This window comes from Phyllobates terribilis, unplaced genomic scaffold (genome assembly GCF_046119375.1).
Source record: "Phyllobates terribilis strain yellow unplaced genomic scaffold, ASM4611937v1 Scaffold_30__1_contigs__length_15301838, whole genome shotgun sequence".
In the NCBI taxonomy this organism is placed as follows: domain Eukaryota; kingdom Metazoa; phylum Chordata; class Amphibia; order Anura; family Dendrobatidae; genus Phyllobates; species Phyllobates terribilis.
The window spans coordinates 9,559,878-9,585,407 of NW_027362790.1; the positions used below are offsets into that span (position 1 = coordinate 9,559,878).

At 42.8% G+C, this 25,530-nt stretch overlaps 13 non-coding genes and 1 pseudogene across 13 annotated transcripts; all 14 read right to left on the reverse strand.

Moving 5' to 3' along the window:
* Positions 1-960: 960 nt before the first annotated feature.
* On the reverse strand, positions 961-1,151 carry LOC141180228 (U2 spliceosomal RNA). Its single transcript, XR_012255994.1, has one exon. It is a non-coding gene; the product is annotated as a U2 spliceosomal RNA (small nuclear RNA).
* Positions 1,152-2,266: 1,115 nt separating this feature from the next.
* LOC141179352 (U2 spliceosomal RNA) lies at positions 2,267-2,457 on the reverse strand. Its single transcript, XR_012255376.1, has one exon. It is a non-coding gene; the product is annotated as a U2 spliceosomal RNA (small nuclear RNA).
* Positions 2,458-3,572: 1,115 nt separating this feature from the next.
* On the reverse strand, positions 3,573-3,763 carry LOC141180229 (U2 spliceosomal RNA). The gene has a single exon (XR_012255995.1). It is a non-coding gene; the product is annotated as a U2 spliceosomal RNA (small nuclear RNA).
* Positions 3,764-4,878: 1,115 nt separating this feature from the next.
* On the reverse strand, positions 4,879-5,069 carry LOC141180231 (U2 spliceosomal RNA). The gene has a single exon (XR_012255996.1). It is a non-coding gene; the product is annotated as a U2 spliceosomal RNA (small nuclear RNA).
* A 1,115-nt stretch (positions 5,070-6,184) lies between these two features.
* On the reverse strand, positions 6,185-6,375 carry LOC141180233 (U2 spliceosomal RNA). The gene has a single exon (XR_012255998.1). It is a non-coding gene; the product is annotated as a U2 spliceosomal RNA (small nuclear RNA).
* Positions 6,376-7,490: 1,115 nt separating this feature from the next.
* Positions 7,491-7,681, reverse strand: LOC141179499 (U2 spliceosomal RNA). The gene has a single exon (XR_012255509.1). It is a non-coding gene; the product is annotated as a U2 spliceosomal RNA (small nuclear RNA).
* Positions 7,682-8,796: 1,115 nt separating this feature from the next.
* Positions 8,797-8,987, reverse strand: LOC141179668 (U2 spliceosomal RNA). The gene has a single exon (XR_012255661.1). It is a non-coding gene; the product is annotated as a U2 spliceosomal RNA (small nuclear RNA).
* Positions 8,988-10,102: 1,115 nt separating this feature from the next.
* On the reverse strand, positions 10,103-10,293 carry LOC141179500 (U2 spliceosomal RNA). The gene has a single exon (XR_012255510.1). It is a non-coding gene; the product is annotated as a U2 spliceosomal RNA (small nuclear RNA).
* Positions 10,294-11,408: 1,115 nt separating this feature from the next.
* Positions 11,409-11,599, reverse strand: LOC141179669 (U2 spliceosomal RNA). The gene has a single exon (XR_012255662.1). It is a non-coding gene; the product is annotated as a U2 spliceosomal RNA (small nuclear RNA).
* Positions 11,600-12,714: 1,115 nt separating this feature from the next.
* On the reverse strand, positions 12,715-12,905 carry LOC141179475 (U2 spliceosomal RNA). Its single transcript, XR_012255487.1, has one exon. It is a non-coding gene; the product is annotated as a U2 spliceosomal RNA (small nuclear RNA).
* Positions 12,906-14,020: 1,115 nt separating this feature from the next.
* LOC141180234 (U2 spliceosomal RNA) lies at positions 14,021-14,211 on the reverse strand. The gene has a single exon (XR_012255999.1). It is a non-coding gene; the product is annotated as a U2 spliceosomal RNA (small nuclear RNA).
* A 1,115-nt stretch (positions 14,212-15,326) lies between these two features.
* Positions 15,327-15,506, reverse strand: LOC141179962 (U2 spliceosomal RNA; annotated as a pseudogene).
* Positions 15,507-21,877: 6,371 nt separating this feature from the next.
* Positions 21,878-22,063, reverse strand: LOC141179868 (U2 spliceosomal RNA). Its single transcript, XR_012255814.1, has one exon. It is a non-coding gene; the product is annotated as a U2 spliceosomal RNA (small nuclear RNA).
* A 2,854-nt stretch (positions 22,064-24,917) lies between these two features.
* On the reverse strand, positions 24,918-25,108 carry LOC141179596 (U2 spliceosomal RNA). Its single transcript, XR_012255596.1, has one exon. It is a non-coding gene; the product is annotated as a U2 spliceosomal RNA (small nuclear RNA).
* Between the last annotated feature and the right edge of the window lie 422 nt (positions 25,109-25,530).

Consider the following 25,530-nt stretch of genomic DNA (forward strand, 5'->3'; position numbering starts at 1 on the left):
CGTTTTAGATCTGCATAACTCCACCTCTTTAAACACAGCACCTTCACCCCCTGCTGTTCCCACCCGCCTCAACACCGTTGGAAGGGAGGAGAACCAATTAAGGCGGGGGGTGGGGTGGAACGAGCAGCTGTCTACCCTTAGCAGGAGGGCTCCTGATTACATACCTCTCCTGCTGCTGCTGCTGCTGGCTGTCCAGCAGCAGACTGAAGGTGGCTGCTGCTGTGCACAGGTATATAAAGGCTCAGAGCCTATTATGACACGCGCAGCCAGCGTTCCATTGCCACATTCCATCTACTGCAGGCAGGATACCTGGCTGGCTGAATGTCGCTGAGAAGCTCACAGAGACCGCCATAAGCAACAGTTTAACAGAATGCCACAGACTAATCAACCAAACTTTTTGGGTTGGGTTCTCTTTTATAGTCTGCAGGCATTAAATGAAAGAAGTCAGTGTTCCAGCAGAAGGAGACAACGTTTCAGAAAAGGCATTGTAGCAAACCAAAAAAGAAATTTTAAGCGCAGCAGAGTAACCAGCGCACATACCTGTTAGCTCAGGTGAGTTTAAAAGGCTGCTGTTGATAACAAGGGCATTTGCTAAATAGATGGTGTGTGTGCAACAATATACTGAAAGGTCAATTATATTGTGCAGCTTATCTCACCACCTGTAGTTATTTAGGTGAAAGCTCCAAAATGCTTGCCTAATATGTCTGTTTATCCAAAAGGAAGTAAAAAGGGAGAGCTAGAAAGATAGCATTGCATCACATTACATGGCAATGCAATGCACAGTTGCTGAAGTTGAACCAAAATGAGCTTGTAATCTGGCTTCTGCAACTTTGAACATGAAAAATCCAATGAGGAGAAGAAAAGCAAAGCCAAAGAGTCCATCCCAAAATCCGACAAACAAGCAAAATGAACAAAAAACATTGAATTCAATTCTTTCTGATTTTAGAAACTGCATTAAAGAAGGGGTGCACCGGTCCTGGAGATACTGCAATACCAGGTCAATGCGTGGAGTGGACAGAGCAAGCTCTTTTTCCATCTCCCTGTTCTAAAAATCCATTTAATATATGGTCCCCAGATAGGGGACGTATCAGATATTAAACTGATAAGAACAGATACTACACTTGATCTTAGCCAAAAGGCCGAGAAGCGATAACCAGAATTGGTTTCAAACTACGGAGCCACCCAAGGATCCTGAAAAGTCCATTTGTGGAGATGAGCTCCTGGACTCCCGTTAAGAAGACATGTTGTCAACCTCTAGATCCCTTACATGCCTGCACTTTTCGGCTTGCTGCTGCTGCAATCCACGCGTTTTAGATCTGCATAACTCCACCTCTTTAAACACAGCACCTTCACCCCCTGCTGTTCCCACCCGCCTCAACACCGTTGGAAGGGAGGAGAACCAATTAAGGCGGGGGGTGGGGTGGAACGAGCAGCTGTCTACCCTTAGCAGGAGGGCTCCTGATTACATACCTCTCCTGCTGCTGCTGCTGCTGGCTGTCCAGCAGCAGACTGAAGGTGGCTGCTGCTGTGCACAGGTATATAAAGGCTCAGAGCCTATTATGACACGCGCAGCCAGCGTTCCATTGCCACATTCCATCTACTGCAGGCAGGATACCTGGCTGGCTGAATGTCGCTGAGAAGCTCACAGAGACCGCCATAAGCAACAGTTTAACAGAATGCCACAGACTAATCAACCAAACTTTTTGGGTTGGGTTCTCATTTATAGTCTGCAGGCATTAAATGAAAGAAGTCAGTGTTCCAGCAGAAGGAGACAACGTTTCAGAAAAGGCATTGTAGCAAACCAAAAAAGAAATTTTAAGCGCAGCAGAGTAACCAGCGCACATACCTGTTAGCTCAGGTGAGTTTAAAAGGCTGCTGTTGATAACAAGGGCATTTGCTAAATAGATGGTGTGTGTGCAACAATATACTGAAAGGTCAATTATATTGTGCAGCTTATCTCACCACCTGTAGTTATTTAGGTGAAAGCTCCAAAATGCTTGCCTAATATGTCTGTTTATCCAAAAGGAAGTAAAAAGGGAAAGCTAGAAAGATAGCATTGCATCACATTACATGGCAATGCAATGCACAGTTGCTGAAGTTGAACCAAAATGAGCTTGTAATCTGGCTTCTGCAACTTTGAACATGAAAAATCCAATGAGGAGAAGAAAAGCAAAGCCAAAGAGTCCATCCCAAAATCCGACAAACAAGCAAAATGAACAAAAAACATTGAATTCAATTCTTTCTGATTTTAGAAACTGCATTAAAGAAGGGGTGCACCGATCCTGGAGATACTGCAATACCAGGTCAATGCGTGGAGTGGACAGAGCAAGCTCTTTTTCCATCTCCCTGTTCTAAAAATCCATTTAATATATGGTCCCCAGATAGGGGACGTATCAGATATTAAACTGATAAGAACAGATACTACACTTGATCTTAGCCAAAAGGCCGAGAAGCGATAACCAGAATTGGTTTCAAACTACGGAGCCACCCAAGGATCCTGAAAAGTCCATTTGTGGAGATGAGCTCCTGGACTCCCGTTAAGAAGACATGTTGTCAACCTCTAGATCCCTTACATGCCTGCACTTTTCGGCTTGCTGCTGCTGCAATCCACGCGTTTTAGATCTGCATAACTCCACCTCTTTAAACACAGCACCTTCACCCCCTGCTGTTCCCACCCGCCTCAACACCGTTGGAAGGGAGGAGAACCAATTAAGGCGGGGGGTGGGGTGGAACGAGCAGCTGTCTACCCTTAGCAGGAGGGCTCCTGATTACATACCTCTCCTGCTGCTGCTGCTGCTGGCTGTCCAGCAGCAGACTGAAGGTGGCTGCTGCTGTGCACAGGTATATAAAGGCTCAGAGCCTATTATGACACGCGCAGCCAGCGTTCCATTGCCACATTCCATCTACTGCAGGCAGGATACCTGGCTGGCTGAATGTCGCTGAGAAGCTCACAGAGACCGCCATAAGCAACAGTTTAACAGAATGCCACAGACTAATCAACCAAACTTTTTGGGTTGGGTTCTCTTTTATAGTCTGCAGGCATTAAATGAAAGAAGTCAGTGTTCCAGCAGAAGGAGACAACGTTTCAGAAAAGGCATTGTAGCAAACCAAAAAAGAAATTTTAAGCGCAGCAGAGTAACCAGCGCACATACCTGTTAGCTCAGGTGAGTTTAAAAGGCTGCTGTTGATAACAAGGGCATTTGCTAAATAGATGGTGTGTGTGCAACAATATACTGAAAGGTCAATTATATTGTGCAGCTTATCTCACCACCTGTAGTTATTTAGGTGAAAGCTCCAAAATGCTTGCCTAATATGTCTGTTTATCCAAAAGGAAGTAAAAAGGGAGAGCTAGAAAGATAGCATTGCATCACATTACATGGCAATGCAATGCACAGTTGCTGAAGTTGAACCAAAATGAGCTTGTAATCTGGCTTCTGCAACTTTGAACATGAAAAATCCAATGAGGAGAAGAAAAGCAAAGCCAAAGAGTCCATCCCAAAATCCGACAAACAAGCAAAATGAACAAAAAACATTGAATTCAATTCTTTCTGATTTTAGAAACTGCATTAAAGAAGGGGTGCACCGGTCCTGGAGATACTGCAATACCAGGTCAATGCGTGGAGTGGACAGAGCAAGCTCTTTTTCCATCTCCCTGTTCTAAAAATCCATTTAATATATGGTCCCCAGATAGGGGACGTATCAGATATTAAACTGATAAGAACAGATACTACACTTGATCTTAGCCAAAAGGCCGAGAAGCGATAACCAGAATTGGTTTCAAACTACGGAGCCACCCAAGGATCCTGAAAAGTCCATTTGTGGAGATGAGCTCCTGGACTCCCGTTAAGAAGACATGTTGTCAACCTCTAGATCCCTTACATGCCTGCACTTTTCGGCTTGCTGCTGCTGCAATCCACGCGTTTTAGATCTGCATAACTCCACATCTTTAAACACAGCACCTTCACCCCCTGCTGTTCCCACCCGCCTCAACACCGTTGGAAGGGAGGAGAACCAATTAAGGTGGGGGGTGGGGTGGAACGAGCAGCTGTCTACCCTTAGCAGGAGGGCTCCTGATTACATACCTCTCCTGCTGCTGCTGCTGCTGGCTGTCCAGCAGCAGACTGAAGGTGGCTGCTGCTGTGCACAGGTATATAAAGGCTCAGAGCCTATTATGACACGCGCAGCCAGCGTTCCATTGCCACATTCCATCTACTGCAGGCAGGATACCTGGCTGGCTGAATGTCGCTGAGAAGCTCACAGAGACCGCCATAAGCAACAGTTTAACAGAATGCCACAGACTAATCAACCAAACTTTTTGGGTTGGGTTCTCTTTTATAGTCTGCAGGCATTAAATGAAAGAAGTCAGTGTTCCAGCAGAAGGAGACAACGTTTCAGAAAAGGCATTGTAGCAAACCAAAAAAGAAATTTTAAGCGCAGCAGAGTAACCAGCGCACATACCTGTTAGCTCAGGTGAGTTTAAAAGGCTGCAGTTGATAACAAGGGCATTTGCTAAATAGATGGTGTGTGTGCAACAATATACTGAAAGGTCAATTATATTGTGCAGCTTATCTCACCACCTGTAGTTATTTAGGTGAAAGCTCCAAATTGCTTGCCTAATATGTCTGTTTATCCAAAAGGAAGTAAAAAGGGAGAGCTAGAAAGATAGCATTGCATCACATTACATGGCAATGCAATGCACAGTTGCTGAAGTTGAACCAAAATGAGCTTGTAATCTGGCTTCTGCAACTTTGAACATGAAAAATCCAATGAGGAGAAGAAAAGCAAAGCCAAAGAGTCCATCCCAAAATCCGACAAACAAGCAAAATGAACAAAAAACATTGAATTCAATTCTTTCTGATTTTAGAAACTGCATTAAAGAAGGGGTGCACCGGTCCTGGAGATACTGCAATACCAGGTCAATGCGTGGAGTGGACAGAGCAAGCTCTTTTTCCATCTCCCTGTTCTAAAAATCCATTTAATATATGGTCCCCAGATAGGGGACGTATCAGATATTAAACTGATAAGAACAGATACTACACTTGATCTTAGCCAAAAGGCCGAGAAGCGATAACCAGAATTGGTTTCAAACTACGGAGCCACCCAAGGATCCTGAAAAGTCCATTTGTGGAGATGAGCTCCTGGACTCCCGTTAAGAAGACATGTTGTCAACCTCTAGATCCCTTACATGCCTGCACTTTTCGGCTTGCTGCTGCTGCAATCCACGCGTTTTAGATCTGCATAACTCCACCTCTTTAAACACAGCACCTTCACCCCCTGCTGTTCCCACCCGCCTCAACACCGTTGGAAGGGAGGAGAACCAATTAAGGCGGGGGGTGGGGTGGAACGAGCAGCTGTCTACCCTTAGCAGGAGGGCTCCTGATTACATACCTCTCCTGCTGCTGAGGCTGCTGGCTGTCCAGCAGCAGACTGAAGGTGGCTGCTGCTGTGCACAGGTATATAAAGGCTCAGAGCCTATTATGACACGCGCAGCCAGCGTTCCATTGCCACATTCCATCTACTGCAGGCAGGATACCTGGCTGGCTGAATGTCGCTGAGAAGCTCACAGAGACCGCCATAAGCAACAGTTTAACAGAATGCCACAGACTAATCAACCAAACTTTTTGGGTTGGGTTCTCTTTTATAGTCTGCAGGCATTAAATGAAAGAAGTCAGTGTTCCAGCAGAAGGAGACAACGTTTCAGAAAAGGCATTGTAGCAAACCAAAAAAGAAATTTTAAGCGCAGCAGAGTAACCAGCGCACATACCTGTTAGCTCAGGTGAGTTTAAAAGGCTGCTGTTGATAACAAGGGCATTTGCTAAATAGATGGTGTGTGTGCAACAATATACTGAAAGGTCAATTATATTGTGCAGCTTATCTCACCACCTGTAGTTATTTAGGTGAAAGCTCCAAAATGCTTGCCTAATATGTCTGTTTATCCAAAAGGAAGTAAAAAGGGAGAGCTAGAAAGATAGCATTGCATCACATTACATGGCAATGCAATGCACAGTTGCTGAAGTTGAACCAAAATGAGCTTGTAATCTGGCTTCTGCAACTTTGAACATGAAAAATCCAATGAGGAGAAGAAAAGCAAAGCCAAAGAGTCCATCCCAAAATCCGACAAACAAGCAAAATGAACAAAAAACATTGAATTCAATTCTTTCTGATTTTAGAAACTGCATTAAAGAAGGGGTGCACCGGTCCTGGAGATACTGCAATACCAGGTCAATGCGTGGAGTGGACAGAGCAAGCTCTTTTTCCATCTCCCTGTTCTAAAAATCCATTTAATATATGGTCCCCAGATAGGGGACGTATCAGATATTAAACTGATAAGAACAGATACTACACTTGATCTTAGCCAAAAGGCCGAGAAGCGATAACCAGAATTGGTTTCAAACTACGGAGCCACCCAAGGATCCTGAAAAGTCCATTTGTGGAGATGAGCTCCTGGACTCCCGTTAAGAAGACATGTTGTCAACCTCTAGATCCCTTACATGCCTGCACTTTTCGGCTTGCTGCTGCTGCAATCCACGCGTTTTAGATCTGCATAACTCCACCTCTTTAAACACAGCACCTTCACCCCCTGCTGTTCCCACCCGCCTCAACACCGTTGGAAGGGAGGAGAACCAATTAAGGCGGGGGGTGGGGTGGAACGAGCAGCTGTCTACCCTTAGCAGGAGGGCTCCTGATTACATACCTCTCCTGCTGCTGCTGCTGCTGGCTGTCCAGCAGCAGACTGAAGGTGGCTGCTGCTGTGCACAGGTATATAAAGGCTCAGAGCCTATTATGACACGCGCAGCCAGCGTTCCATTGCCACATTCCATCTACTGCAGGCAGGATACCTGGCTGGCTGAATGTCGCTGAGAAGCTCACAGAGACCGCCATAAGCAACAGTTTAACAGAATGCCACAGACTAATCAACCAAACTTTTTGGGTTGGGTTCTCTTTTATAGTCTGCAGGCATTAAATGAAAGAAGTCAGTGTTCCAGCAGAAGGAGACAACGTTTCAGAAAAGGCATTGTAGCAAACCAAAAAAGAAATTTTAAGCGCAGCAGAGTAACCAGCGCACATACCTGTTAGCTCAGGTGAGTTTAAAAGGCTGCAGTTGATAACAAGGGCATTTGCTAAATAGATGGTGTGTGTGCAACAATATACTGAAAGGTCAATTATATTGTGCAGCTTATCTCACCACCTGTAGTTATTTAGGTGAAAGCTCCAAAATGCTTGCCTAATATGTCTGTTTATCCAAAAGGAAGTAAAAAGGGAGAGCTAGAAAGATAGCATTGCATCACATTACATGGCAATGCAATGCACAGTTGCTGAAGTTGAACCAAAATGAGCTTGTAATCTGGCTTCTGCAACTTTGAACATGAAAAATCCAATGAGGAGAAGAAAAGCAAAGCCAAAGAGTCCATCCCAAAATCCGACAAACAAGCAAAATGAACAAAAAACATTGAATTCAATTCTTTCTGATTTTAGAAACTGCATTAAAGAAGGGGTGCACCGGTCCTGGAGATACTGCAATACCAGGTCAATGCGTGGAGTGGACAGAGCAAGCTCTTTTTCCATCTCCCTGTTCTAAAAATCCATTAAATATATGGTCCCCAGATAGGGGACGTATCAGATATTAAACTGATAAGAACAGATACTACACTTGATCTTAGCCAAAAGGCCGAGAAGCGATAACCAGAATTGGTTTCAAACTACGGAACCACCCAAGGATCCTGAAAAGTCCATTTGTGGAGATGAGCTCCTGGACTCCCGTTAAGAAGACATGTTGTCAACCTCTAGATCCCTTACATGCCTGCACTTTTCGGCTTGCTGCTGCTGCAATCCACGCGTTTTAGATCTGCATAACTCCACCTCTTTAAACACAGCACCTTCACCCCCTGCTGTTCCCACCCGCCTCAACACCGTTGGAAGGGAGGAGAACCAATTAAGGCGGGGGGTGGGGTGGAACGAGCAGCTGTCTACCCTTAGCAGGAGGGCTCCTGATTACATACCTCTCCTGCTGCTGCTGCTGCTGGCTGTCCAGCAGCAGACTGAAGGTGGCTGCTGCTGTGCACAGGTATATAAAGGCTCAGAGCCTATTATGACACGCGCAGCCAGCGTTCCATTGCCACATTCCATCTACTGCAGGCAGGATACCTGGCTGGCTGAATGTCGCTGAGAAGCTCACAGAGACCGCCATAAGCAACAGTTTAACAGAATGCCACAGACTAATCAACCAAACTTTTTGGGTTGGGTTCTCTTTTATAGTCTGCAGGCATTAAATGAAAGAAGTCAGTGTTCCAGCAGAAGGAGACAACGTTTCAGAAAAGGCATTGTAGCAAACCAAAAAAGAAATTTTAAGCGCAGCAGAGTAACCAGCGCACATACCTGTTAGCTCAGGTGAGTTTAAAAGGCTGCAGTTGATAACAAGGGCATTTGCTAAATAGATGGTGTGTGTGCAACAATATACTGAAAGGTCAATTATATTGTGCAGCTTATCTCACCACCTGTAGTTATTTAGGTGAAAGCTCCAAAATGCTTGCCTAATATGTCTGTTTATCCAAAAGGAAGTAAAAAGGGAGAGCTAGAAAGATAGCATTGCATCACATTACATGGCAATGCAATGCACAGTTGCTGAAGTTGAACCAAAATGAGCTTGTAATCTGGCTTCTGCAACTTTGAACATGAAAAATCCAATGAGGAGAAGAAAATCAAAGCCAAAGAGTTCATCCCAAAATCCGACAAACAAGCAAAATGAACAAAAAACATTGAATTCAATTCTTTCTGATTTTAGAAACTGCATTAAAGAAGGGGTGCACCGGTCCTGGAGATACTGCAATACCAGGTCAATGCGTGGAGTGGACAGAGCAAGCTCTTTTTCCATCTCCCTGTTCTAAAAATCCATTTAATATATGGTCCCCAGATAGGGGACGTATCTTATATTAAACTGATAAGAACAGATACTACACTTGATCTTAGCCAAAAGGCCGAGAAGCGATAACCAGAATTGGTTTCAAACTACGGAGCCACCCAAGGATCCTGAAAAGTCCATTTGTGGAGATGAGCTCCTGGACTCCCGTTAAGAAGACATGTTGTCAACCTCTAGATCCCTTACATGCCTGCACTTTTCGGCTTGCTGCTGCTGCAATCCACGCGTTTTAGATCTGCATAACTCCACCTCTTTAAACACAGCACCTTCACCCCCTGCTGTTCCCACCCGCCTCAACACCGTTGGAAGGGAGGAGAACCAATTAAGGCGGGGGGTGGGGTGAAACGAGCAGCTGTCTACCCTTAGCAGGAGGGCTCCTGATTACATACCTCTCCTGCTGCTGCTGCTGCTGGCTGTCCAGCAGCAGACTGAAGGTGGCTGCTGCTGTGCACAGGTATATAAAGGCTCAGAGCCTATTATGACACGCGCAGCCAGCGTTCCATTGCCACATTCCATCTACTGCAGGCAGGATACCTGGCTGGCTGAATGTCGCTGAGAAGCTCACAGAGACTGCCATAAGCAACAGTTTAACAGAATGCCACAGACTAATCAACCAAACTTTTTGGGTTGGGTTCTCTTTTATAGTCTGCAGGCATTAAATGAAAGAAGTCAGTGTTCCAGCAGAAGGAGACAACGTTTCAGAAAAGGCATTGTAGCAAACCAAAAAAGAAATTTTAAGCGCAGCAGAGTAACCAGCGCACATACCTGTTAGCTCAGGTGAGTTTAAAAGGCTGCTGTTGATAACAAGGGCATTTGCTAAATAGATGGTGTGTGTGCAACAATATACTGAAAGGTCAATTATATTGTGCAGCTTATCTCACCACCTGTAGTTATTTAGGTGAAAGCTCCAAAATGCTTGCCTAATATGTCTGTTTATCCAAAAGGAAGTAAAAAGGGAGAGCTAGAAAGATAGCATTGCATCACATTACATGGCAATGCAATGCACAGTTGCTGAAGTTGAACCAAAATGAGCTTGTAATCTGGCTTCTGCAACTTTGAACATGAAAAATCCAATGAGGAGAAGAAAAGCAAAGCCAAAGAGTCCATCCCAAAATCCGACAAACAAGCAAAATGAACAAAAAACATTGAATTCAATTCTTTCTGATTTTAGAAACTGCATTAAAGAAGGGGTGCACCGGTCCTGGAGATACTGCAATACCAGGTCAATGCGTGGAGTGGACAGAGCAAGCTCTTTTTCCATCTCCCTGTTCTAAAAATCCATTAAATATATGGTCCCCAGATAGGGGACGTATCAGATATTAAACTGATAAGAACAGATACTACACTTGATCTTAGCCAAAAGGCCGAGAAGCGATAACCAGAATTGGTTTCAAACTACGGAACCACCCAAGGATCCTGAAAAGTCCATTTGTGGAGATGAGCTCCTGGACTCCCGTTAAGAAGACATGTTGTCAACCTCTAGATCCCTTACATGCCTGCACTTTTCGGCTTGCTGCTGCTGCAATCCACGCGTTTTAGATCTGCATAACTCCACCTCTTTAAACACAGCACCTTCACCCCCTGCTGTTCCCACCCGCCTCAACACCGTTGGAAGGGAGGAGAACCAATTAAGGCGGGGGGTGGGGTGGAACGAGCAGCTGTCTACCCTTAGCAGGAGGGCTCCTGATTACATACCTCTCCTGCTGCTGCTGCTGCTGGCTGTCCAGCAGCAGACTGAAGGTGGCTGCTGCTGTGCACAGGTATATAAAGGCTCAGAGCCTATTATGACACGCGCAGCCAGCGTTCCATTGCCACATTCCATCTACTGCAGGCAGGATACCTGGCTGGCTGAATGTCGCTGAGAAGCTCACAGAGACCGCCATAAGCAACAGTTTAACAGAATGCCACAGACTAATCAACCAAACTTTTTGGGTTGGGTTCTCTTTTATAGTCTGCAGGCATTAAATGAAAGAAGTCAGTGTTCCAGCAGAAGGAGACAACGTTTCAGAAAAGGCATTGTAGCAAACCAAAAAAGAAATTTTAAGCGCAGCAGAGTAACCAGCGCACATACCTGTTAGCTCAGGTGAGTTTAAAAGGCTGCAGTTGATAACAAGGGCATTTGCTAAATAGATGGTGTGTGTGCAACAATATACTGAAAGGTCAATTATATTGTGCAGCTTATCTCACCACCTGTAGTTATTTAGGTGAAAGCTCCAAAATGCTTGCCTAATATGTCTGTTTATCCAAAAGGAAGTAAAAAGGGAGAGCTAGAAAGATAGCATTGCATCACATTACATGGCAATGCAATGCACAGTTGCTGAAGTTGAACCAAAATGAGCTTGTAATCTGGCTTCTGCAACTTTGAACATGAAAAATCCAATGAGGAGAAGAAAATCAAAGCCAAAGAGTTCATCCCAAAATCCGACAAACAAGCAAAATGAACAAAAAACATTGAATTCAATTCTTTCTGATTTTAGAAACTGCATTAAAGAAGGGGTGCACCGGTCCTGGAGATACTGCAATACCAGGTCAATGCGTGGAGTGGACAGAGCAAGCTCTTTTTCCATCTCCCTGTTCTAAAAATCCATTTAATATATGGTCCCCAGATAGGGGACGTATCTTATATTAAACTGATAAGAACAGATACTACACTTGATCTTAGCCAAAAGGCCGAGAAGCGATAACCAGAATTGGTTTCAAACTACGGAGCCACCCAAGGATCCTGAAAAGTCCATTTGTGGAGATGAGCTCCTGGACTCCCGTTAAGAAGACATGTTGTCAACCTCTAGATCCCTTACATGCCTGCACTTTTCGGCTTGCTGCTGCTGCAATCCACGCGTTTTAGATCTGCATAACTCCACCTCTTTAAACACAGCACCTTCACCCCCTGCTGTTCCCACCCGCCTCAACACCGTTGGAAGGGAGGAGAACCAATTAAGGCGGGGGGTGGGGTGAAACGAGCAGCTGTCTACCCTTAGCAGGAGGGCTCCTGATTACATACCTCTCCTGCTGCTGCTGCTGCTGGCTGTCCAGCAGCAGACTGAAGGTGGCTGCTGCTGTGCACAGGTATATAAAGGCTCAGAGCCTATTATGACACGCGCAGCCAGCGTTCCATTGCCACATTCCATCTACTGCAGGCAGGATACCTGGCTGGCTGAATGTCGCTGAGAAGCTCACAGAGACTGCCATAAGCAACAGTTTAACAGAATGCCACAGACTAATCAACCAAACTTTTTGGGTTGGGTTCTCTTTTATAGTCTGCAGGCATTAAATGAAAGAAGTCAGTGTTCCAGCAGAAGGAGACAACGTTTCAGAAAAGGCATTGTAGCAAACCAAAAAAGAAATTTTAAGCGCAGCAGAGTAACCAGCGCACATACCTGTTAGCTCAGGTGAGTTTAAAAGGCTGCTGTTGATAACAAGGGCATTTGCTAAATAGATGGTGTGTGTGCAACAATATACTGAAAGGTCAATTATATTGTGCAGCTTATCTCACCACCTGTAGTTATTTAGGTGAAAGCTCCAAAATGCTTGCCTAATATGTCTGTTTATCCAAAAGGAAGTAAAAAGGGAGAGCTAGAAAGATAGCATTGCATCACATTACATGGCAATGCAATGCACAGTTGCTGAAGTTGAACCAAAATGAGCTTGTAATCTGGCTTCTGCAACTTTGAACATGAAAAATCCAATGAGGAGAAGAAAAGCAAAGCCAAAGAGTCCATCCCAACATCCGACAAACAAGCAAAATGAACAAAAAACATTGAATTCAATTCTTTCTGATTTTAGAAACTGCATTAAAGAAGGGGTGCACCGATCCTGGAGATACTGCAATACCAGGTCAATGCGTGGAGTGGACAGAGCAAGCTCTTTTTCCATCTCCCTGTTCTAAAAATCCATTTAATATATGGTCCCCAGATAGGGGACGTATCAGATATTAAACTGATAAGAACAGATACTACACTTGATCTTAGCCAAAAGGCCGAGAAGCGATAACCAGAATTGGTTTCAAACTACGGAGCCACCCAAGGATCCTGAAAAGTCCATTTGTGGAGATGAGCTCCTGGACTCCCGTTAAGAAGACATGTTGTCAACCTCTAGATCCCTTACATGCCTGCACTTTTCGGCTTGCTGCTGCTGCAATCCACGCGTTTTAGATCTGCATAACTCCACCTCTTTAAACACAGCACCTTCACCCTCTGCTGTTCCCACCCGCCTCAACACCGTTGGTAGGGAGGAGAACCAATTAAGGCGGGGGGTGGGGTGGAACGAGCAGCTGTCTACCCTTAGCAGGAGGGCTCCTGATTACATACCTCTCCTGCTGCTGCTGCTGCTGGCTGTCCAGCAGCAGACTGAAGGTGGCTGCTGCTGTGCACAGGTATATAAAGGCTCGGAGCCTATTATGACACGCGCAGCCAGCGTTCCATTGCCACATTCCATCTACTGCAGGCAGGATACCTGGCTGGCTGAATGTCGCTGAGAAGCTCACAGAGACCGCCATAAGCAACAGTTTAACAGAATGCCACAGACTAATCAACCAAACTTTTTGGGTTGGGTTCTCTTTTATAGTCTGCAGGCATTAAATGAAAGAAGTCAGTGTTCCAGCAGAAGGAGACAACGTTTCAGAAAAGGCATTGTAGCAAACCAAAAAAGAAATTTTAAGCGCAGCAGAGTAACCAGCGCACATACCTGTTAGCTCAGGTGAGTTTAAAAGGCTGCTGTTGATAACAAGGGCATTTGCTAAATAGATGGTGTGTGTGCAACAATATACTGAAAGGTCAATTATATTGTGCAGCTTATCTCACCACCTGTAGTTATTTAGGTGAAAGCTCCAAAATGCTTGCCTAATATGTCTGTTTATCCAAAAGGAAGTAAAAAGGGAGAGCTAGAAAGATAGCATTGCATCACATTACATGGCAATGCAATGCACAGTTGCTGAAGTTGAACCAAAATGAGCTTGTAATCTGGCTTCTGCAACTTTGAACATGAAAAATCCAATGAGGAGAAGAAAAGCAAAGCCAAAGAGTCCATCCCAAAATCCGACAAACAAGCAAAATGAACAAAAAACATTGAATTCAATTCTTTCTGATTTTAGAAACTGCATTAAAGAAGGGGTGCACCGGTCCTGGAGATACTGCAATACCAGGTCAATGCGTGGAGTGGACAGAGCAAGCTCTTTTTCCATCTCCCTGTTCTAAAAATCCATTTAATATATGGTCCCCAGATAGGGGACGTATCAGATATTAAACTGATAAGAACAGATACTACACTTGATCTTAGCCAAAAGGCCGAGAAGCGATAACCAGAATTGGTTTCAAACTACGGAGCCACCCAAGGATCCTGAAAAGTCCATTTGTGGAGATGAGCTCCTGGACTCCCGTTAAGAAGACATGTTGTCAACCTCTAGATCCCTTACATGCCTGCACTTTTCGGCTTGCTGCTGCTGCAATCCACGCGTTTTAGATCTGCATAACTCCACCTCTTTAAACACAGCACCTTCACCCCCTGCTGTTCCCACCCGCCTCAACACCGTTGGAAGGGAGGAGAACCAATTAAGGCGGGGGGTGGGGTGGAACGAGCAGCTGTCTACCCTTAGCAGGAGGGCTCCTGATTACATACCTCTCCTGCTGCTGCTGCTGCTGGCTGTCCAGCAGCAGACTGAAGGTGGCTGCTGCTGTGCACAGGTATATAAAGGCTCAGAGCCTATTATGACACTCGCAGCCAGCTTTCCATTGCCACATTCCATCTACTGCAGGCAGGATACCTGGCTGGCTGAATGTCGCTGAGAAGCTCACAGAGACCGCCATAAGCAACAGTTTAACAGAATGCCACAGACTAATCAACCAAACTTTTTGGGTTGGGTTCTCTTTTATAGTCTGCAGGCATTAAATGAAAGAAGTCAGTGTTCCAGCAGAAGGAGACAACGTTTCAGAAAAGGCATTGTAGCAAACCAAAAAAGAAATTTTAAGCGCAGCAGAGTAACCAGCGCACATACCTGTTAGCTCAGGTGAGTTTAAAAGGCTGCTGTTGATAACAAGGGCATTTGCTAAATAGATGGTGTGTGTGCAACAATATACTGAAAGGTCAATTATATTGTGCAGCTTATCTCACCACCTGTAGTTATTTAGGTGAAAGCTCCAAAATGCTTGCCTAATATGTCTGTTTATCCAAAAGGAAGTAAAAAGGGAGAGCTAGAAAGATAGCATTGCATCACATTACATGGCAATGCAATGCACAGTTGCTGAAGTTGAACCAAAATGAGCTTGTAATCTGGCTTCTGCAACTTTGAACATGAAAAATCCAATGAGGAGAAGAAAAGCAAAGCCAAAGAGTCCATCCCAAAATCCGACAAACAAGCAAAATGAACAAAAAACATTGAATTCAATTCTTTCTGATTTTAGAAACTGCATTAAAGAAGGGGTGCACCGGTCCTGGAGATACTGCAATACCAGGTCAATGCGTGGAGTGGACAGAGCAAGCTCTTTTTCCATCTCCCTGTACTAAAAATCCATTTAATATATGGTCCCCAGATAGGGGACGTATCAGATATTAAACTGATAAGAACAGATTTTTTTTTTTTTTTTTTTTTATCCATCATCGTGTTTTTTTTTTTTTTTTTTTTTTTTTTTTTTTTATATATATATATATATATATATATATACATATATATTTCCTTCTTTCCTTTTTCTTAACTTTCTTTTTAACTTTTTTTTTTTTTTTTCCTGTAATTAATATTTGTATTTTTCCAGAAAAAGATTTTCAATGACAACAAAGGCTACACAGTAAGTATATTCCATTCATTTTGCTTCCACAATACATCTGCTTTTCTTATGCCCAAAACCATTTTGTCCTTCCAAAAATACATAAATAAATAACTTAGACACAACTTAATACACTGTTCAACAGACACTTCATTATGTTTAAAAATCAAAATGTTTCTCACCTTCCAAATTGCCATCTTTACACATGTTATAATCACCCACACCACCTTAAAATCTTCTTCCTTTACACCCATCCCATAGAACACCCTGTTAAAATCTAAAAAATTAACATTACTCACAGCTTTAATCAGATTGCACATTTTCCTCCAGACTTTTTGTGCAAACTCGCAATTCCAGAATACGTGCATAGGAGTCTCACTACCTCCACATCTCTGTCTTGGACATTTTTCAAAACGAACAAGACCACGTCTATGCTGAAATTCTCGTGTCTGTAAGCAATCCTTTATTATACACCATAACAAATCTTTATGTTCATTTGATAAGAACACATAGTTTACATTCAGCCAAATCCTGTCCACTATCTTTGGCATAAAGTGCTCCACTGGACTAGTGTTTAACCTTCCTTCCAAGACTTGTAATATCTTTTTATGACACCTCAGTACCTTAAGATCAAAACCTTTTAGATCATAATCTCTCAAAATCTTTTCCAGCACAACATAGTTACTTGGGGGTAAAAATCTATAAGGTCTATTCAATCTCATGTCCACCCACTTATATTTTCTTATATAGAAACCCAAATTATAAATAGAAAAGGCTTTAAGCTTCGATTCTGACCCTAATAAAATATTTATGCAGTTTGCCATATACTTTGCATATAAAAAGGCTTTGATATCAGGATAACCTTTACCACCTTTCTTTTTTGGCTTATACAATTCTTCACGCTTAACCCTTTCCATTTTTGATCTCCATAAAAAATTAAAACATACTTTAATAATTTTTTTCATCGCATTGACAGGTGGAATAAAAATGGTTGCAACATATAAAATCATTGGGAGTAAAACCTGCTTGATAATTAAAATCTTCCCTTCCAACGTTAGCTCTCTCAGATTCCAAAAAGACACCTTTTTCCTAACCCTCTCCAACAGTGATTCCCAATTTTTTACATTTCCACACTCTTCCGAAAAATAGATGCCTAAAATCTTTGCTTCAAAGACTCTCAATAATTTACAATCGGATTCTAAGATAAAACCGCCCATCGTTAAAACACCAGATTTCTCCAAATTGATCTTAAAACCTGATGCCGCCCCAAACCATTCAACCGTTCTTAAAACCCTATTCATACTTCTTAAATCTTTTACAAAAACAGTCACATCATCCATAAAAGCCACCACTTTAACCTGCTCTCCCCAACTCCCAGGAATAAAAAAACCATTAATCACTTTGTCTTTCCTAAAAGCAGTTAAAAGAGGCTCAATCGCACAGATAAAAAGAATAGGGGATAAGGGGCATCCCTGTTTCACCCCACAATTAATCTTTACACTTCCAGATAAAAACCCATTTACAGATACTTTACTAAAACATGCTTGATACAAGGATTTAATACGTTTACTAAAATCATCCGGGCAACCCATTCTCCTTAAAACATCGAATAAAAAATCATGGGCGACTCTATCATAAGCCTTTTCAAAATCCAGAGTAATTAACGCCATCTTCTGTCTTCTATCGGAAACATCCCATATTATGTCTCTAATTAAAATCAACGAGTCACTGATCTTCCGCGTTGGAACTGCACACGTTTGGTCTATATCTATCACCGAACTCACCACTTTCTTTAATCTATTTGCCAACAGCTTCGCATAAACTTTATAATCTGTATTTAAAAGAGTAATCGGTCTCCAGTTTTTTAGCAATTCTCTATCACCTCTTTTGTATAATAAAACAATTACCCCCTCCAACCATGACTCCGGGACACGACATAAAGACTCAACTTTTAAAAACATTTCATAAAATTCATTCCCCACAATATCCCATAATATTTTATAAAACTCAATGGGTAACCCATCCGACCCTGGTGTCTTACCGTTTTGCAATGTATTAACTGTATTAAAAACTTCTTCTTTTGAAATACCCTCTGATAATAATAATTTATTTTCCTTAGTAAAACACTTATCCAACCCTCCTAAAAAATGCTCCTTCAAAGACCTATCTGTATTTTTTGCTGAAAACAGGTTATCATAAAATTCTTTCACTTTCATCTTTTTCCCCTCCAAACTCCTTTCCCCCTCTAAAACCCCCATAAAGGCCTTTTTCTCACAGATTTTTTTAAAAAAGAATTTAGTACATTTCTCGTCTTCCTCCAACACCTTCACACGAGAATTAAAGATAATTTCTTTTCCTTTTTCTCTCAGACATTTTTGAATTTTTTCCTTCGTCACCATAATTTCCTCCTCCACATTAACTCCATTATTCCTAAACTGATACAGACACTGTAGATTTGCATTAAGGTTATTGTATGACTGTCGCTTATCCGCAGCTTTCCTCTTGCCTACTTCCATAAAGAATAATTTAACTTCCTTTTTCATGTAGTCCCACCATTTAAAAGTAGAGTCAAAACATTTCTTTTCTAATTTCAGTTTCTCAAAGAAAAATTTAAAATCCTCCCTTACCTCCTTATGCTGTAACAATGATACATTCAGTTTCCAATGAGACGGCCTTTTTCCCTCATCCGCCTCTACCATCAGTGTACATTCAATTATTCTATGATCAGAAAAAGGTGCTTTATGCGTTTTAAAATTAGAACAAGTAAAATCCTTGGATATAAACAAATAATCTATTCTCGAGGAACAACCTCTTCCTTCCCAAGTAATTTCATACTCCTTCTTCTGCCCGTCCAACCACCAAGCATCTTTTAGGTTAAAAGAAGATAAAATACCCTTGAGACAAGAAACCGAACCATCTTTTACATTATTTAGTTGACAATTAAAATCTCCCCCTAAAATTACTGGAACTACACCTGGGATAAAAAGCTGCAAAATTTCAAACAAATGTAACCTTAAAACTTTTTCTGTATTGGCATAAATATTAAAACATCTATATTTCTTCCCATTCCTTTCTACATCCACTCTTAGAATCCTACCAGGGTATATTTCTTCGTAGTTGGTAATCTCCCATTCCCTGGAACATATAAAACCAACCCCATCACTTCTGAATTCATTCCCGCCTGAAAAACATAAATTACCCTTCCATATACCCCGTAAAAAATCATAATTTAACTTCTTTGACAAATTACATTCTTGAAGAAATACAAAATCAAAATTTTCATTATTAAAATAGTCATAAATCACAGTTCTTTTATATAAGTCATTGAAACCCTGAACATTCAGGGAAGCCGCCCTGATCATCTTTTAGTGACTGGCACCGGGCTATCTCCCCCGCCCTCATCGGATTGCAAAGCACTTTCATCGATACTCAGCCCTTCCGACTCTGATGTACTGGAAATGTCAAAATCCTTTTCACAAGCAAATACTTTTACTACACATGGCCCTACACCACGCTCTTTATCATCTACACTTCTTTTCAAAATTTTTGATGAATCCATCCTTTCCTGACCACAGGGTATACTCTGAGATAAAAACTCCCTAGGGGAAGGCCCTATTACAGGCAGGCTTTGACTTTTCACTACCACCACCTTTCCCCCTGCGCCTCCCTTTTTTACTTCACCCCCTTGTTCTTTTATATTACTCTCTTTGCTTGGTGGAGGGACTTTCTGCATTAATTGTCCCACACCCACCAGCACAGACTTCAATTCTTCAATCCTCCGTTCTTCATTCTTCTTTTCTTCTTTCTTCTTTTCTTCTTTCTTCTGCTCTTCCTTCTCCCGACCTTCTTTCTTCTGCTCTTCTCTGTTCTTATCTTCTTCTAACTCCTTCTCCTTCTTCCTTTCTTCCATCTTTCTTTTCTCATCCTCCTCCGACCTCCTCCCTCTCTCTTCTTTCTTTCTCTTCTCTTCTTCCGGTGTTTTCTTCTTCTTTACTTTTCTCACCTCCTCCATTTCCTGCTCATCAGTTCTCTTTTCACTTGCTTCCTCACCATCCTCGGCTTCATTCTGCCGATGTTCTGATGAAGTATCCATCTCCTCCTCGCCTCCTTTCTTCTTATTTGGACATGCATCCTCCTGATGAGCTGAACCGGGACACCTACAACACTTTTTGCACACAATATCCAAATGTCCATATTTACGGCACCCATAACAGTAATTAGGCATACCCGAAAAAAACAGATATCCACGGCTACGATTAACATAGACATTTGGTGGTGGTCTAAGTACCCCACCTTCTTCTTCTGGGTCCTTCTTGAAGGCTACCAGAAAAACCCTTTTTCCGTTCCACACTCCGAACCTAGTTTCCCCACGTTTTCTTGGGATAACTTTCTCACAATATGCACTTAGATAGTTTATTACTTCACTATCAGTAACAAATGGACTGAACAAATGTATTGTTAGCAGTTTCATGGAGAACTGAAAGGAGGGAATCACTCTCACTCCAACAAAAAGCTCGTTCTCCCTATTAACTTCATAGAGAGTATAGGCTCTTTCACACTGAGAGTTCCCCATTAAAGTTAAATCATTTATCCCTCTCGAAAAAAAGGATTGAAAACAAAAAAGTTCCTCCTTTTCAATCTTCAGAAATTTACAAATCTCTCTGAAGATAAACTTGGAATCCTTTTCCTGCCGATAACCAGGAGCCACCAACAAACGGAGTGTATCCTTCAAAGGATAATCCTCTGAAAAATAGTCATTGGAATTGTTCTCCCGATTTTCCCTCCTACCTCCAAATGGCCTCTTCGATTCCATATTCTTTTCCTCCTTCTTTTTCCACAGATAATCAGGAAAAAAAACGACACAGCAGATCGCAGCTCCACCCGGATTTCAATCCTCTTCGTCCTACCGACCTCCACACCACGAAAAAGAACCGTCCTCCAGGAAGAAAAGGCAAATCTAGACTTTGCTCCACACCCAATAGCAGCAGCTGGACCAAGATCCAGAAGGCCGAGTGCAAAGATCCACCTAGATCACCTTGGCCAAATGACGCAACCCACTACAGATCGCAGCCAAAAGGCCGAGAAGCGATAACCAGAATTGGTTTCAAACTACGGAGCCACCCAAGGATCCTGAAAAGTCCATTTGTGGAGATGAGCTCCTGGACTCCCGTTAAGAAGACATGTTGTCAACCTCTAGATCCCTTACATGCCTGCACTTTTCGGCTTGCTGCTGCTGCAATCCACGCGTTTTAGATCTGCATAACTCCACCTCTTTAAACACAGCACCTTCACCCCCTGCTGTTCCCACCCGCCTCAACACCGTTGGAAGGGAGGAGAACCAATTAAGGCGGGGGGTGGGGTGGAACGAGCAGCTGTCTACCCTTAGCAGGAGGGCTCCTGATTACATACCTCTCCTGCTGCTGCTGCTGCTGGCTGTCCAGCAGCAGACTGAAGGTGGCTGCTGCTGTGCACAGGTATATAAAGGCTCAGAGCCTATTATGACACGCGCAGCCAGCGTTCCATTGCCACATTCCATCTACTGCAGGCAGGATACCTGGCTGGCTGAATGTCGCTGAGAAGCTCACAGAGACCGCCATAAGCAACAGTTTAACAGAATGCCACAGACTAATCAACCAAACTTTTTGGGTTGGGTTCTCTTTTATAGTCTGCAGGCATTAAATGAAAGAAGTCAGTGTTCCAGCAGAAGGAGACAACGTTTCAGAAAAGGCATTGTAGCAAACCAAAAAAGAAATTTTAAGCGCAGCAGAGTAACCAGCGCACATACCTGTTAGCTCAGGTGAGTTTAAAAGGCTGCTGTTGATAACAAGGGCATTTGCTAAATAGATGGTGTGTGTGCAACAATATACTGAAAGGTCAATTATATTGTGCAGCTTATCTCACCACCTGTAGTTATTTAGGTGAAAGCTCCAAAATGCTTGCCTAATATGTCTGTTTATCCAAAAGGAAGTAAAAAGGGAGAGCTAGAAAGATAGCATTGCATCACATTACATGGCAATGCAATGCACAGTTGCTGAAGTTGAACCAAAATGAGCTTGTAATCTGGCTTCTGCAACTTTGAACATGAAAAATCCAATGAGGAGAAGAAAAGCAAAGCCAAAGAGTCCATCCCAAAATCCGACAAACAAGCAAAATGAACAAAAAACATTGAATTCAATTCTTTCTGATTTTAGAAACTGCATTAAAGAAGGGGTGCACCGGTCCTGGAGATACTGCAATACCAGGTCAATGCATGGAGTGGACAGAGCAAGCTCTTTTTCCATCTCCCTGTTCTAAAAATCCATTTAATATATGGTCCCCAGATAGGGGACGTATCAGATATTAAACTGATAAGAACAGATTTTTTTTTTTTTTTTTTTTTTTTAGAACCTATTCAGGTTAAAATTAAAGTCCACTCCACAGTCCTCTTCTCCCCAAAGGGAGACAAGACGTGGACTCCAACTTAAATCATCATCAGATTTTGGTACTTTTAATGTCAGAAAAAAAAATTACAAAAATACAACAATACTTACAAAGAAAGAAATGTTTCAGAACCTGAATGGATACCAAAAAAATAAAAATTAAATTATAACTGTATTAACAACAGTAATAACATCAAGTAAAATACTTGTAACCATTATCAAAAGCATGAACCCCAACCCAACTCAGAACCTTAAGGGACAAATCTTCAAACCTTGATGCTGAAAAAACTTGTTTCGATACACCATCTGGTATTCTATATTTCACACAAAAAACATTTTTATCTCTTATTAGTTCTTTCCTAACATTCTCTATAAGATAGTCCAAACGTTTCTCATCATACAACTTACGGTACAACCGGTTAAAATAGTCTGCATTCTTTATAAACATAGGTTGTTGAAAAACAACTATATTTTCTTCCATTGCCACCTCCACTTCCTGTTCCTTTCTGTTTTCTTGCTTTTTAACCTTACCACGGCCAGTTCCCTGACTTACACCTCCCATTTCACTCTCTACCCTATCCCCCCAATCTACTCTTGTTTTCTCCATCTCCCTCTGCACTCCTACAGGTTTGCTTTCTTTTCCCTTTACCACCAACACCTTTTCTACACTTTCCTCCTTTCTCTCTACCAAAACCTTTTTAACCACTACCTCCTTCTCTTTATTTCTTTTCCTCTTTGGGCAATTCTTAAAAACATGCGTATCTTCCTGACACAAGTTGCACTTCCTCCGATCTTTACAATCCTTTGACTCATGATCACCTTTTTTGCAAAAACCACATACACCACCCGAACAATTTTCCTTTCCATGCCCGTATTGACGACAAACTCGACAAAAAGTGGGTATACCTCTGAAAAAAATATCACCATTTATATTACCCAACTTAAACCTAGCTGGGGGAAGCAACACAGTCCCCTGCTCATCTTCTTTGAAACGGACCAAAAATTTCCACTTCGAAGTCCAAAAACCAAATTCATTATAAATCTTCCCTTTTGGTGTTACTGACAAACAAAAAAACTCCAAAAATGTAAGAACATCCTCTTCGTCCACCAATGGAGAGTACATTTTAACAATGATCCATTTATCTCTAACGAGGAAGTGTGGCATTACACTTATCCCCTCCATTCTTTTATCCTGGCTTGCAGTCATTTTCCTTAGATATCCTTCAAAAAAAAACTTTGTCAACAAAAACTATATCATAAACACCCCTCCTGGGGTAGTCCATTATCGCCAACACTTCTTCTGTCTTCAAACCAAAAAGATCCACAAGAACTTGACTCATCACATACCTAAAATCCTTTTGATCTCGAAAGTTCTCCTGAACAACCAAACGAATAGAATTCTGCACCTTAGCGAATTCAGGCACATGATCTTCCTCTCCTTCATGTGATGCTGCAGACATCTTCTTCACAAACAGGTTCTCCTCTTCTCAATAGAAACCTTCAACACCGAAGTGCCAGGTAGATGATCGCCTCCCGTTGCCCGGGGACTAATCCGACTCCCTAATAGCAGCAGGGAGGTGAAGCCCTGCTGAAAAACAGAGCGATCCCCCCAGGCCAAGGAGCCGGGTACCCCGAGCACCTCTCAGCCAAGACCAAGGCAGCAGCCGCTAGATCACTGCACTTGATCTTAGCCAAAAGGCCGAGAAGCGATAACCAGAATTGGTTTCAAACTACGGAGCCACCCAAGGATCCTGAAAAGTCCATTTGTGGAGATGAGCTCCTGGACTCCCGTTAAGAAGACATGTTGTCAACCTCTAGATCCCTTACATGCCTGCACTTTTCGGCTTGCTGCTGCTGCAATCCACGCGTTTTAGATCTGCATAACTCCACCTCTTTAAACACAGCACCTTCACCCCCTGCTGTTCCCACCCGCCTCAACACCGTTGGAAGGGAGGAGAACCAATTAAGGCGGGGGGTGGGGTGGAACGAGCAGCTGTCTACCCTTAGCAGGAGGGCTCCTGATTACATACCTCTCCTGCTGCTGCTGCTGCTGGCTGTCCAGCAGCAGACTGAAGGTGGCTGCTGCTGTGCACGGGTATATAAAGGCTCAGAGCCTATTATGACACGCGCAGCCAGCGTTCCATTGCCACATTCCATCTACTGCAGGCAGGATACCTGGCTGGCTGAATGTCGCTGAGAAGCTCACAGAGACCGCCATAAGCAACAGTTTAACAGAATGCCACAGACTAATCAACCAAACTTTTTGGGTTGGGTTCTCTTTTATAGTCTGCAGGCATTAAATGAAAGAAGTCAGTGTTCCAGCAGAAGGAGACAACGTTTCAGAAAAGGCATTGTAGCAAACCAAAAAAGAAATTTTAAGCGCAGCAGAGTAACCAGCGCACATACCTGTTAGCTCAGGTGAGTTTAAAAGGCTGCTGTTGATAACAAGGGCATTTGCTAAATAGATGGTGTGTGTGCAACAATATACTGAAAGGTCAATTATATTGTGCAGCTTATCTCACCACCTGTAGTTATTTAGGTGAAAGCTCCAAAATGCTTGCCTAATATGTCTGTTTATCCAAAAGGAAGTAAAAAGGGAGAGCTAGAAAGATAGCATTGCATCATATTACATGGCAATGCAATGCACAGTTGCTGAAGTTGAACCAAAATGAGCTTGTAATCTGGCTTCTGCAACTTTGAACATGAAAAATCCAATGAGGAGAAGAAAAGCAAAGCCAAAGAGTCCATCCCAAAATCCGACAAACAAGCAAAATGAACAAAAAACATTGAATTCAATTCTTTCTGATTTTAGAAACTGCATTAAAGAAGGGGTGCACCGGTCCTGGAGATACTGCAATACCAGGTCAATGCGTGGAGTGGACAGAGCAAGCTCTTTTTCCATCTCCCTGTTCTAAAAATCCATTTAATATATGGTCCCCAGATAGGGGACGTATCAGATATTAAACTGATAAGAACAGATACTACACTTGATCTTAGCTAAAAGGCCGAGAAGCGATAACCAGAATTGGTTTCAAACTACGGAGCCACCCAAGGATCCTGAAAAGTCCATTTGTGGAGATGAGCTCCTGGACTCCCGTTAAGAAGACATGTTGTCAACCTCTAGATCCCTTACATGCTTGCACTTTTCGGCTTGCTGCTGCTGCAATCCACGCGTTTTAGATCTGCATAACTCCACCTCTTTAAACACAGCACCTTCACCCCCTGCTGTTCCCACCCGCCTCAACACCGTTGGAAGGGAGGAGAACCAATTAAGGCGGGGGGTGGGGTGGAACGAGCAGCTGTCTACCCTTAGCAGGAGGGCTCCTGATTACATACCTCTCCTGCTGCTGCTGCTGCTGGCTGTCCAGCAGCAGACTGAAGGTGGCTGCTGCTGTGCACAGGTATATAAAGGCTCAGAGCCTATTATGACACGCGCAGC